This window comes from Pyrus communis, chromosome 10, assembly GCF_963583255.1.
Source record: "Pyrus communis chromosome 10, drPyrComm1.1, whole genome shotgun sequence".
NCBI classification, from domain to species: Eukaryota; Viridiplantae; Streptophyta; class Magnoliopsida; order Rosales; family Rosaceae; genus Pyrus; species Pyrus communis.
The window spans coordinates 9,461,912-9,476,750 of NC_084812.1; the positions used below are offsets into that span (position 1 = coordinate 9,461,912).

Below are 14,839 nucleotides of genomic sequence, written 5' to 3' on the forward strand. Positions count from 1 at the left end.
TTTTTATTTTTTATTTTTACCTTCATCATTTCTTCCCAACATCATCATTGCTTCATCTTTTCCTTTTTTTCTTTTGACTTGCTAATAGTAGCATGCATCATCTATTTTTTTTTTTTTCTGTATAATTGCTCTCGGTGGGCACCATCAATACTTTTCTTCTTTATTATTATTTTGTTTATTTATTTATTTTATTTTATTTATTTATTTTGTTTATTTTTTTATTTTTATATATATATGGTGCTCTGCAAGCTAGTTTTGTGGGTGAAAACCCAGGCCGAGTTCGAGAGAAGACGGAGGAGGAAGGGGTGTCTGTGCTGCTGAAGCTGATCGGTAGAAGGAGAGGGCTCGCAGAGGAGGACGAAGACGGACAGAGAGCTGGAGTCGAGCTTGGAGGTAGTGCAAAGCGTCGAGCTTCACGATCGGCTAGTCGTTTGACAGCGGTCACTGAAGTTCTTCGCCGATTTTGACCACGGTGGCCGGAGTGAGGAGCTTGAGGTAGTTAGTGGATGGTGTTGCTGCGGCTATGGAGTTTGGAGAGCTGAAGATGGAGCACAGCTGTGAGGAGATCAATGATCGAAGGGAGAAGGCCACGCTGCTCATCCTTAGAGAGAGACAAACTGCCCATAGAGCAGCATGAAGATCTTACTGGGGTAGATGGGCAGAATGGAGAGCATGGACGAAGAGCTCAACGAAGACGGAGACGGCTCGGGGCTTGGTGGATTTGTCGCTGCGTTTTGGTGAGATCTCCGTTGTTTTTTTTTTTTTTTTTTTTTTTTGTAGTGCTGCAAATGTCTCCATCGGTGGAGATGAAGAAGGAACACTCCGCGGGAGGAGTTGACAGCGGCAAAGACGGCAAGGATGGTTGCTGCTGCAATCGGTGGAGGCGTTGACGGGCAGCGAACAAGCTACTGTTGGAGTTTGAGCTCCATTTGCTCCTCCACCACTGAAGCCTCTCTGCGTTCTCTGCTTATTCACCCCAATGGCAGCTATTACCGCAGTATGCGTCCATCTCTTACCTTTCAAGCACATCCGTTGCGGTAGAGACGGCAAGGATGAAATCGAGGAGAATTTCTCAAGACACCCAACTCCCCCTGCACAGGAAAGCTATGGTGAACAGAGATGGTGACTTGAGAAGCGAAAGGTGACGGGATCCATGTTGTGGACAATGAAGGACTTTGAAGTAGATGTCGAAGATACTGAGCATGTAAACGGCATAGTGAACTACGTCAAGCACTACCAGCCATTTCTCTTTCCTCTTTAACCATGTCCGTCGTGGATCTCCACCTCAATTGTGTAGCCGCCGTTGTTTATCAGGAAGATGATGGTCTTCTGTCCATTTCGGATCATGGTGGACACATCTTGAGCAGTCACCTAAAAACTCCCGTCACCGATGAAAGCAATCACGCTTCTCAGGAACAGCCTGAGCATACCCAAGAGTTGCTCCAACTGACCAACCGATTCATCCATATTGCATTTGGAACTCATACCCGCAACCAGCCAGCAATTTCAGTTTCTGGCAGTTAAACCATGAGTCCCCTGTCTCAGCAATCACAGCAGTTTCACTTGACGGCATATTCTGGATGTGGTGGAACAGAACATTAACCCTCAAAGGTTCTTTCGGTGCAGACTTTAGAGGGTGTCCATCAGGAACAAAGATCCTGCGGTAGTTCTCATGAGCAGTGTTGTTGTGCCTCAGCTTCTTTGCAAGAGCTCTGAGGAAATCTTTCATAAGAACACAACCAAATGAAGGGTCATTTGCTATGGTCACTCGATCAGGCTGCACCACAATGGCCTTCTCCTTCTTGATAAGCAAAGAGTACCCAACAGAGCTGTAGTTATTGAAAATCGGTCCAGCAAACAAGTGTGCATCTGCGGACTCCACTATCTCGGCGCAAAAAGCAGTGCTCTCAGCACCCCAGTATGTTCCAATAAAATGGGGGTGGTGCTCTGGTACAAGCCCCTTTGCAGATGGCATGACAGCCAGAGCATAACCACTAGTATCAGCAAGTTCAACAAAGGCATCGCCAGCATGTGCAACTCGAAGTTTAGGCCCACCAACCATAACCGGCTTCACTGTCTTTCAAAGCAGTTGAAATTGCGGTATCGATCATTTCATGCGCATCTTCCAGATTATTCACCACAGCCTGATAGCAAGTCACAGTCTGAAAGCATCTCAGCTCTTGGCTAAAATCCGGCAATCCAATAGTGTGGTGAAGAATCCTGTTCGTCCCGTAATCATTCGAGTTCAGCCCTCCAACTATACAAATCAATGGAAGATTCTCACTGTAAGCTCCGGCAATCGCATTGAGAACACTGAGCCCAAACACAGTAAAAGTAACAACACATGCGCCGACTCCCCACGATCGAGCGTAGCCGTCAGCAGCGTACCTGGCGTTGAGTTCATTGCAGCAGCCGATGTTGGTGAGCCCGGGCTCGACGATGAGGTGGTCGAGGAGGGTCAAGTTAAAGTCACCAGGTACAGTGAAAACGTCAGTGACGCCGATTTGGTCGAGTCGGCGCGCGAGGTGGCAACCAAGAGTGGCGTCGCAGGAGTTGATCACGGCAGAGGGGGCAGAGCTCTGGATTGCCGAAGTGGCGCCAATGGGGAGGCTCTCGACGTCGGTGCACGCCGGCTTGCAGACGTCGAGGGATCCGATCTTTGTGTCCATGGGGTACTGGGTTTTGATCGTACTCAAAAACCGTTTCTGAAAACAACTCGGAAAAGAGAAAAAATGGGAACTTTGTGATGGGATTTGGGTTTTTCTGGGATTTTTGGAATTTGGTTTGACTTCTGGCAACCAAGCAACCTCCGGTGGTGAAATCGCAATGAATGGAGGTCACGGGTTCCTGTAACAGATTTGCAATTGAGGCACAGAGGCTGAGTCGACCTTGGAAGCTTCCTTGGGTTGAAGCTCTAAGGGTTTAACTTGTGGCGGCGAACTGGACAAACCTTAACTCGATCGGAGTCGGAGGAACGATAGCCTGAGCAGTCACTGGAGCCGGCGCCGGAGTTGGTGTTAGGTTTAGAACCGAAGCTAAGTCGAGTGTTTGTGAAGACAAGGGGTGAGAAGTGGGGAAGTGAACCGGCTGAACTGGGCTGCGTCGGAATCGAGATTGGGGGGAATGGCCATGGATTCCATCGATTGATGGGAGGGAGAAGAGAGTAAAGCATAAGAAGATGGTGACTTGGGCCGAGGAAGTGCAGTTGGTGTAGACGGCGGCGTCGTCGACCACTTCGAATTGAAGCACAGAGCAAGCATCTTCAGTCTATACTTGGTAAAGCTTGGAAGGCTTTGAATGACCAGGCCGATTCGGCCGCTGGGCTTAGACTTTAAGGACTTGCTGATTTTTTTTTTAATTTTAATTTTAATTTTTTTTATTTTTTTTTTAATTTATTTTTTCTGATTTTGGGAGAACACATATACATGCATTCCCTTCCTCTATTTATTTATTTATTTTTTTTTTATTTTTTTAACAAATAACATGTAATTTTTTGTACAAAGAATGTAATAATATTGACTTTCATTAGTCACTTTTACTACAACCTCATTTTGATGTGACTGAACTCAAAATTAAACGTTCAAGCTACCTACATACCCTTCCAACAAAGAGATCAAGTCGAAACGTAGTTCAAATGCTTTTTTTTTTTTTTTTTTTTTTTGATGTGACTGTACTTGAAGTTTTGAAGTTTCAAGTTGCCTACGTACCCTTGGTTGAGGAGGGATCAAGTCATGACGTAGTTCAAATGAGTGATGGTTTTGATGATGATTTTGCCGTACACAGTTTATGCTCTTGCGGGCCAGGAGCGTGGTGTGTTTGCTTTAGGGGTAGTAGCGCTTCAAAAATCTGCCGTTGATGGGGCCGATCTTCAACCCGTCTTTTGCCATGATTAAGTAGGCGTCATTGGTGTAGATCTCTTGTATTACGTAGGGTCCATCCCATTTTGATGTGAACTTGCTTTTTGTCTTATGAGTTGTAATGATAGGCCTACGCAATGCCAGCACGAGATCTCCGGCTTGGAAAGACCTTGGGCGGACTTTCTTGTTGAATGCCTTGGATAATCGTGCTTGGTAGCATTCCAAGTGTTGTTGAGCTTCGAGCCTTCTCTCATCCAGCGCTTCCAACTCCTGAAGGCGCAACTTTGCATTTTCTTCATCAGTCAAGCCTTCTTGTATAGCCATCCTTAGTGAGGGAATTTGACTTTCGAGCGGTAGAACAGCTTCTACGCCATATACGAGAGAATAAGGTGTAGCTTGGGTAGGAGTCCTATGTGTAGTCCTATATGCCCAAAGTGCTTCACTTATTCTTTCATGCCAGTCTCTCTTTGTTCGGCCGATTACCTTTTTCAGGAGGTTGCACATCGTCTTGTTGAATGCTTCCGCGAGGCCGTTGGCCGGAGCATGATACATGGAAGACTTGTACTACTTGAACTTGTATTTGTCGCAAAGCTCGTCCACGAGTCGGTTGGAGAACTGCTTTCCGTTGTCAGTGATAATGTAGCGAGGCACCCCATATCGGTGGATGATATGCTCCTTGATGAAACGAACAACAGTTTCCTTTTTTACTTCTCTTAAAGGTATGGCTTCAGCCCACTTGGAGAAGTAATCTGTTGCAGCTAGGATGTAAGCTTCCCCCGCATATGACTTTGGCGTAATTGGTCCTACAACGTCCAATCCCCATGCGTCGAACGGCCATAAAGCAATTGTAGGGTGTAATGGTTCAGGCGGTTGATGTATGAAGTTGGCGTGGAATTGGCAGGCTTGACACCTTTTGGCGTGTTCCAGGCAGTCTTTCACCATGCTCGGCCAGTAGTAACCCATTCTTTTAAGCTGGAAATGTAGCTTCGGTCTAGACTGATGTGCCCCACACACACCTGAATGTGCTTCTTCCATGGCTTGATTAACTTCTTCCTCACCTAGGCATCTCAGGAGCAGTCCTTCAAAAGAGCGTCGGTAGAGTGTTCCTTTGTAGTAAAGGAAGCGAGGTGCTCGTCGACGTATTTCGGAACGGTGTCTAAGATCATCTGGAAGCTTTCCGTGCTCTAAGTAGTCGATCAGCGGCTGTCTCCACTCTTCAGCATCGACTGGAAGTACTGAGATGACATTTGTATCATCTAGTGACATTTCATTAACGAGCGGAATCACCCATCTTTGGCAAATTGGCACGTCTGCAACTTCATCTTTTCCTAGTGTCATACTTGAGGCTAGATTGGCGAGAGCGTCTGCCATTTGATTTTCCTTTCTTGGCACATGTTCTAGTGTCACAGCTTCGAACTTTTGTAGCAGTTGGGTCGCTAGCCGGAAGTATGGGACGAGATCATCTTTCCTCACCTCATATTCAGTTAAGAGTTGATTGATTATGAGCTTGGAATCGCCATATACCTCAAGAGCTGTGATTTCCATGTTGATCGCCATTTGGAGCCCGATGATCAATGCTTGGTACTCAGCAACATTGTTGGAGCATAGCTCATTCAGTTGGAAGGAGTAAGGTAGTATTTGCCTTTGTGGCGACATGAATACTACTCCTGCCCCCGCTCCATCTGCTCGTGCGGATCCGTCGAAGAACATCGTCCATGTCGGGAAGATGTCGATGTAGAACACCTCCTCGTCAGGCAAGTCGTCTGAGATTTTCCAATCAGCCGGGATTGGATGATCTGCAAGGAAGTCTGCTAGCGCTTGTCCCTTGACGGCTTTAGCTGGGACGTAGATGATCTCATATTGATTAAGAAGCAAAGCCCATTTAGCGAGTCGCCCTGTCAAGACTGGCTTAGTCATAACGTATTTGACAGGGTCGGCTTTAGCAACCAAGTGGATGGTGTAAGCATGCATGTAATGTTTGAGTTTCTAAATGGCAAACACCAAAGCGAGGCACATCTTTTCTATTAGGGAATAGTTCAACTCAGCGCAGGTGAGAGTTCGACTGAGGTAGTAAAGTGCTCCTTCTTTTTGGGATTCATTCTCTTGCGCCAAGAGTGCTCCGATTGAACTTTCCTGAGCAGCAATATACAATATGAGTGGTTTCCCGGGCACAGGTGCCCCCAGGACAGGTGGACTTGACAAATATTTCTTTATGCTTTCAAAAGCATTATGGCATGCTTTGTTCCATACGAATGAAACATCTTTCTTCATAAGGCGACTAAACGGTTGACAACGCCCTGCGAGGTTGGAGATGAAGCGTCTGATGAAGGCTAGCCGTCCTTGTAGACTTTTCAGCTCGTGCAGGTTTCTTGGCTCGGGCATGCTTTGAATGGCCTTGATTTTTGATTGGTCTACTTCAATACCACGGTGCTTGACGATGAAGCCGAGGAATTTTCCAGAGGTGACGCCAAACACACACTTTAACGGGTTCATCTTGAGGTTGTATTTTCGCAGCCTTTCGAACACTATTCGCAGATCCTTCAAGTGGTCTGATCTTTTCTTCGTCTTGACCACCACATCATCTACGTAACATTCTACGTTTTTGTGTAGCATGTCATTGAAGATTTTCTGCATTGCGCGTTGATACGTAGCTCCAGCGTTCTTTAGACCAAAGGGCATCACCTTGTAGCAGTAGATACCTTTTGGAGTACAAAAGGATTTTAGTTCCTCGTCTTCGAAGGCCATGCGAATTTGATTGTACCCAGAAGAGCCATCCATGAATGATAATGCCTCATGGCTAGTGGTTGCATCCACCATGATATCAATGATTGGCAAGGGGAAGTCATCCTTTGGGCAAGCATCGTTAAGGTCCCGGAAGTCTACGCAAACACGTATTTGTCCTGATTTCTTAAGGACAATGACGATGTTGGAGATCCACTTGGGGTATTGCACTTCTTGAATAAAGCCTGCTTCGATTAGCTTGTCGATCTCGACCTCGATTTGTGGGATAAGCTCAGATCGATAGCGTCTTTGAGTTTGCTTTATCGGTCGTGTTCCAGGCCTGACCGCAAGATGATGAACAACGATGATAGGGTCCAGGCCGGGCATTTCTTTGTAGGTCCAGGCAAAGACGTCTTTGTACTCTAACAACAGCTGATAATACTCCTCTATCTCATCTGTACTTAATAATGCACTTACGAAGATAGGCTTTGGTTCCTTGCTTGTACCTAAGTTGAGTTCCTTGAGATCATCGATCGTGGCTTGCCCCCCATCTTCGAGTTGTGGTGGTGCAGCAGTGACATCTTCCTCGGGGATTTCGTCTTCTTTACCTTCTTGAACCGTGATGTGGAAAACATCTTGGATCTCCTCTTCAGTGCTGTCTTCTCGAGCTTGTTGGCATAAGGATTGTCTGGTGTTCTGGGAGAGGCGTTCCTCGCAATCTTCATAGGAAGGAGCCTTGACCGAGTAATTGAAGAAGTCTTCTAGGAAGAGGTCGCACATTGTGATGGGGATTGACGATCTTTGTGTCGAAATTTCATTATCTCCAACACTTTCACATTGTTCAGGAGGTTGACAGAAGCTGTTTTGCCCCCTTTTCGACTGATAAACTTGTGGACAAGATGGTTGCTGCTTGTCCAATTTCTTCGAAGCGATCTTTGAAATGCATTCCTTACAATCTTCATAACAAGGAGCCTTGATTGAGAAATTGAAGACGTCTTCGAGGAAGAAAAGATCCCGCATGAACGATCTTTGTGTTGTAATTTCATCATCCTCAACATTTTCATGTAGCTTTGAAGGTTGACGGTAGCTGCTTTGCCCCCTTTCCGATTAGTGAACTTGTGGACAAGACATATGTTTCTCGTGCAGTTTCTTCGGAGTAACATGAATCCATCCTTCATTTTCACTTGACTTGACTGACATGGTTTTGGAGCATGCCCCTAGCGGTTGAGGTGAAGACTTTGTGTCGAAAGAGCCAGAAGTGACATCTTTCTTAGGGATTTCATCTTCAGTGCCGTTCTCTTAGGTTTGTTGGCATGAAGATTTTCCAGTGTGGACGATGATGCGCCTCCTTACCTTCAGTGGTCCTTTTGTGTCAACCTCTAGGATTGCTTGGTGCTTCATCCTTGAAGGAATCAAGCTTCGAACGTCGTCTTTTTCTCCTAACCCATCGAGCTTTTCTCCCTTTGGTGTTGTCTTCCTCTTTCCAAAAGGCTTCTCATTATCTTCAAATCTTTCTGAAGCTGATCGTCGCAGAGGAGAGATAATTGTGTTGCTTTGTTTCTTAAGCTTTAACAACCTTTCAAAAACAGAGCTTTGGGATGTCGGCGCGTTAAGCCTCTTGAAGACAGAGGTTCGGTCTTGACCACCAATGCGATTAAGCACTGAAGTTCTGGAGCTTGAATGGCTCATCCTATCGAAGACCGACGTCCGAGGGGAGGGTTTAGGCTCTTCTTGGTCTTGTTCAATGCTCATGCTGACATATTGAGTGCTAGTGTTTTTCGCTTGGTTTGAAATCATTACAGGTGCATTTGGTGTGAAACCAAGTCCGGCTTTGTTGTTGTCAACTCCGTAACCATGCTCCTTCAACTTCTTTTGAGTTTTGGTGAGGTTACGTTTTTCGTCATTGACAGTGTTTGAAACCTTCTTTCCAACCATCGCAGAAGAAGCGAAGTCGTACCTGGCCTTTGACATGAGTTTGTAGGCGTTAGGGTCGAAACCTTCCTCGGTCCTCTTGGTTGGAAGAAAGCTTGATTCCACCTTCTTTGGTAGAGCTTTTATGAAGCCTTGTGGTAGTCTTGCGGCCTTAGCACCCCCTAGCTGTGTCAGAGGCAAAACTGCATTCGTCTTGAGCAACTTCACGTTATCCGTGTGCCACTGTGTGTCAGCTTTTCTAGTTTCGAATGGAGATTGACCATTCTTTCTTCTTGACATCGGGATATACCGGAATATGGGTGCGTTCGATCCTTCTGACGGCATCCTACTCCCTTTGGTTGTTGCAGGTTTAGCAAACTCGTCATCGTCTTTGCTTGAAGATGGCACGGCCTGCTCTTTTTGCTTTTTAGGCATGGCTTGCCACTCCTGCTTTTTAGGTGCTGCTCTGCCCGTGGATTTGATCTCTTCCGGAAGGGCTTCGGGTACCGTCTCTTCATCCATGTAGAACTTGGCATCTGCAAAGTGTGATTCGGCTTCGGTGAATGGCTTGGTGTCACCTTGAATCACCTTCACTCCTTCTCGGTAAAACTTTAGGCATTGGTGAAGGGTGGACGGCACTACCCCATTTGCGTGGATCCAAGGTCTTCCTAAGAGCAAGCTGTAGGAAGTTCTTGCATCAATCACGTGGAATATCGTGCTTGATTTGAGCTCACCCATGGTCATCTCTACTCGGATCATGCCCATCGCCCTTTGTCCTCCTTGGTTAAAACCCTGGATCAGCAGACGGCTCAGGGATAGTTCATTCACCTTGATGCCGATTATGGTCATTGTTGATTTTGGCATGATGTTTATGGCCGACCCACCATCCACAAGCATGCGGTTGACTTTGTATTCCCTTATGTACCCGGAGACGAAGAGAGGACGGTTGTGAGGCTTTGATCCCAACAGTAGGTCTTCGTCAGTGAAGTTAATTACGTCATGGGTGGCATAACATGTGGCACATTCATGTGGCTGAAGCTTCGAGCCTTCGTCGTTACTTTCCTGCACTTCGTGGTCGTCGGGACCTGCCAAGACTGCTGCTAGTGCTCTTCGCATCTTTTTTGGCAATGGTAGCGCTTCCTCGATGCTAAAGTGTGTTGGCAGACCTTCTCCAGGTGTAAGGGCCTTTTCTACCTCAGTGGCGATAGCTTTGCCTTTTGAGGGCTTTTCTACTTCTACTTCAACCATGTGACAGGCCACAGTAGTGCACTGTTGGAAAAAGTCATTCGGGAAGTACTCACGCAAGGAAACGGGAATGCGTGGCTCCTGCTCCATAGGTTCCCTAGCATATGTTGTTTTATTATGCTTTATGTTTCTTTTAGGCTTCGCATTGTTGCGGCCGCGGTGATTTCTTCTTTGTTCCACCTTTGGCTGTATGACTCGTGGTCTTGGTTTCCTTGTCTTTTTGTAGGTTACCAATATCCATCCTTCTTTATCATCAGCATGTGCATCTTGGTCGCTTCTCTCCAGTGATGGTTGTGTAGGAGGTGCCGTGCAACTTGAGCATTCACGGGAACGGTCAGGTGTCGTTTGGAGAGACACAGGATAAAACGATCCAAACGCAATTGTAGTGGTATGCGTTGCGGCCGTGTCCTCAAGGTCGAGCTCAATTTGCCCTTGTTGTGCTAGCTTCATGATGAGTTCTTTAAGAACGAAGCACTTGCCAACAGGATGGCTCACAATACGATGGTACTTGCAGTACCTAGGATCGTTTGTACGATTCATTTCTTCAGGACGCTTGCATTCGGGTAGCTCAATCACCTTTTTTTCCAGCAAGTCATCTAACATGGCAGCCATGTCAGAGTCAGGAAAAGGGTAAGTTTTCTGTTCCAACTCTCTCAAGGTGCTCTTGTATCTATCTTGGGTGCGAGAAGGCTCACTTGTCTTTATCTCATTCGCTTTCTTCTTGGAGGAGATCTTGATAGGCGCTGAGGAGGTCTTGATGGGTGCTGAGGAGGTCTTGATGGGCGCTGAGGAAGTCTTGATGGGGGTAGTGTTGACGGTGAAAGCTTCCTTAGCGGGCTTCTTCCCGGTCTTGTCTACATTTGGGGCGAATACTTTCTCCTTATTGAAGTTAGTAATCGGCTCATTTTTCCTGTGATTAGCGATACTCAGCTCCATGTCGTGGGAACGAGTTGCTAGCTCTTCGAATGTTCTTGGTTTTATGCCTTGAAGGATGTAATGTAACCCCCAGTGTATGCCTTGAACGCACATCTCAATGGCAGAGGTTTCAGAAAGCCGATCTTTGCAATCCAGACTTAAGGAGCGCCATCTATTTATGTAGTCGACGACAGGTTCATCTCTCCACTGTTTCGTACTGGTCAGCTCTAGCATGCTTACAGTACGACGAGTGTTGTAGAAACGGTTGAGGAATTCCCTTTCTAGCTGGTCCCAACTGTTGATAGACTCAGGTTCGAGGTCAATGTACCAGTCAAAAGCGTTACTTTTCAGCGAACGCACGAACTGTTTGACGAGGTAGTCTCCCTCTGTCCCAGCATTGTTGCAAGTTTCAATGAAATGGGCGACATGTTGCTTCGGGTTGCCTTTTCCATCGAACTGCATGAATTTTGGGGGCTGATAACCCCTTGGCATCTTCAAAGCATCAATCTTCTTGGAGTAAGGCTTTGAGTACAGTACGGAGTCATGCGAGCTTCCTTCGTACTGTGTCTTGACAGTGTTTGCGATCATCTCCTGTAGCTGCTGGATAGAGAGAGATCCCATGAATGCCGTTGCTTGGTCTAGCTTCGGCTTCTCTTCAACTTTCTCCGCTGGTGGCTCATCTTCTTCGTCGACTTCTTTCTTTAATAGGCCAATATTTGGGTCGACTTTCACGTCGGGCAGCGCATCTAGTTGGTTGACAAGTGCGGCAATCTGCAAGTCCTTTTCTTCCACAGTCCGTGTGAGCTTTGCGATTGCTTCATTCATCTGAGCTAGCTGCTCCTCGATTGAAGTTGCTCCAGTGGTCATGACTTGCATGGTTGTACTGCCGCTCGAATCAGCGTCGGAGAGTAGGGACTCTGAGTATTTCCTCGGGCTTTCCCCCCTTGATGTCCTTAGCGAGGCTAGGGTGATCACAGGCTCGTACCTCAGGTGCTCTTGTTCCTTTGACAGAGTCAATGCAGGGGCGGAAGCCGCGGCAAAAAGAGCTCTTGCCTTACTTCGGGTTATGATGCCCGAAATATCACCACTTGCGGCGATGATGTTCTTGTTCTTTGCTTTGATTGCAGGAACAGCTTGATCCTTTCTTGATGCCATTTGCGTTTTTCGATGATTGGAGGATAGAGATGAAAGGTAGAGATGTCCCACCGGGCGTGCCAAATTTGTAAACACGAAAAATTCCTGAAACAAGAAACAAGAATACGTGTACAAAATATATTTTTGTGTTTAATGATTTTGGGGTTACAATCTCTTTGTAATTTGATCATCTGATTCTATCTTCGTAGGGTGTAGGTTTGTGGATGAGCTGTTGATCCAAGGGGCCGTCGGGGCTTGATCTAGGGATGAACAGTTGATGAACGGATCTTCGAGGGCTTTTGGTCTTGATCTTGAAGATTGGGTGTATGGATTTCTTCAAGGGCTTTTGGGCTTGATCTTGAAGGTTGATGGATGAGCGGATCTTCAAGGGCTTTTGGGCTTAATCTTGAAGAAACGATTGGATGTGTGGATTTGTTGAGGTTGTTGATCCAAAGGGCCGTTGGGGCTTGATCTTAGGATGAACGGATGATGAACACTTTCTTCAAGGGGCCGTCGGGGCTTGATCTTGAGTTGGTGGAAGTTCTTCAAGGGCCGTTGGGGCTTGACCTTTGAAGGAGGATTTGACGAAGAACAAAGAGTGTTTTCTTGATCCTTCGGGATTTGCTTGAGAGCTTTAGAGTTTCAAGGCTTCAAGGTTTTGGTGTGATGTAAATTCCTTCTTTTTTTTTTCTCCCTCCCCTTTCTTTTTTTCAAAATGAATGCCTTGACTTCCTATTTATAGAATTCCAAAACTTGATTTTTGGATTTAAATAATCAGATGAAATAAATCATTTATGCCAGGTATTGACACGTGTCCTATTTGATGACTTTTCCAATTTATTTCGATTTTTCGTTGAGTCACACGCTACATGTAAAATTTATGTGACACGTGAGCGTTGAAATTTTAATTATTGGTCAACATTCATTTCACCGAAATTTTGATGTCTACAGTCGTCTTTCTTCTTTTTAGTATTTTCTTTGATTTTAGGGCAGTCCTTCTTTCAGTGTCCTTTTTCATGACAAAAAACACACTCATCTTTGTCCAAGAACTTCCTATTCTTTGAGACTCCTTTAGTATAAGACCTACTATTTTTCTTGTACGAACCTTTCTTTTTCTTTCGATCTCCCTCTCACCATCAAAGCTTCAATGTTATTCCTTTCTTGCCTGTCAAGGTGTCTCACCTCATGATTCATAAGAGCACTTGAGATTTCATCATACTTAATTGTCTCCCTGCCATAAATCTAAGTAGTCACGAAAGGCTCATAGGATTCAGGCAATGAGTTCATCAAGATCAAGGCATTGTCTTCATTTTTGATTATCTCTTCAAGATTTGCCAGTTTAGCTAAAAGCTTGTTAAACTCTTCTAGATGGCCAATCATCTTCGTGCCTTCTTTGTACTGGAACCTGTACACCTTGCTCTTGAGATGCAGTCAATTCTCTGCACTCTTCTTCATATATTTTGTCTCCAATACAGCCCACAATTCCTTCGTAGAAGTTATGTTCATCACACCATGATCTGTTGTTTTCCCAAGCATAGCCGAATTGTAGGACATGCTTGAGCATTCAATCTTTCCCATTCTACTTTTTTCATCGAAAATGGCATGTCTCCTAACACAACAACCAAACCTTGTTGTATCAGGACATCTCGAACCTCACATTGCCACATAGCAAAGTTGTTCGTTCCTTCAAATTTCTCAATTTCAAACCTAGCACTCTGACTCGTCATCTTGGTTCTACTAATGCTAGACTTTTCTTCAACATCATCCACTGGTAGAATCACCAGTCTTCGTCATTTCTTGATAGTCACAACTCACGTAAAAACTTAAGCTCTTGATACCACCTGTTGTAAACTAAACCAAAACCAATCAAGCAATGAACAAAACACAATGATTTCAGAGTTCCTCCAATATAGGAGTACCTCTCTTACAACGGAAGCTTGATTGATTACCAACAAATACAAGAGAACTCACAAACACAAAGTGTTCTCAAGTATACAAACTTATACCTCTCAAAAACTCACACACAAAACTCTATCCCACATCCATCTTATATTAATAGATGTCATAGGTTTACACAAAATCCCTAGAATAAAGGAAACCAAATCCTATACTAAAACCAAATCCTAAACCAACTAGGAAACACAAATCCAAATATTTTGCGTCCAAGATATCCTAATCCTTATTTGATTCTTGTTTTAGTTTAGGCATGATTTAATGCCAAATTCAACAATGTGACAATTATTACATGTGATATTATCAATCTACTTATAGTATAATACATGTATTATCTATTAATAATATATCAAAGATTCACGAAACATCAAACTTCATTCCCATTTATAATATAACACGTGGATTAGAAAAATTAATAGAAACAAAATGTAAACCAAATCTCTAATTGCATTAGATGGTAAAATGGTAAACCAATTAGGATAAGATTGGATTTGCTGTTATAGGACTCCCCCCTTCAACTATTCCAAAAGAGCCTGAAACCAGGACCTTAGTTTGATTTTTCCTAGACAAGGCAATTACAATTTATACGTTAAAAATAATTCCAATTATATCACATACTTTACTACTTGTTGGATTCTTTGCTATGATTGCTATCACCATTGATTCTCTGATTAATCGAGGTTTAAATTTTCTTGTTATAAAAACGGAATAAGATATAGTTTGACATCATATCCCAACACAAAGTTGTATCTGACTTTTCAAACACATCGTTGGAAAATGGTAATCAAACTGCAGTCGTTTCTGTTTTGCATGGTCCTTGTTGCCCTCTTGGCTCTTACTGAATGTAAGTATATAACTTCGACCATGATTAGATTGAATAAATAATTTATTAGATTTAGTGGCTTGAATAAACAAATAGATGCCATGAAGAAAATTTATCCTTTCCAATTCGCCTAAAACTTGTAGGATTGATAGTGATATGGAAGTTGTCATCTATTATATTTCTTTCTCAAAAGACATTAAATTCTATGAGTTATCTGAACTTTACTTATTTCGTTTACGGGTTATAATTTGAAGTATTTTCTTTTTTTTTCACTGGAAAT

General features: G+C 44.4%; 1 pseudogene; it reads right to left on the reverse strand.

Moving 5' to 3' along the window:
- Nucleotides 1–1,257: 1,257 nt before the first annotated feature.
- On the reverse strand, nt 1,258–2,781 carry LOC137747815 (pyruvate decarboxylase 1-like; annotated as a pseudogene).
- Between the last annotated feature and the right edge of the window lie 12,058 nt (nt 2,782–14,839).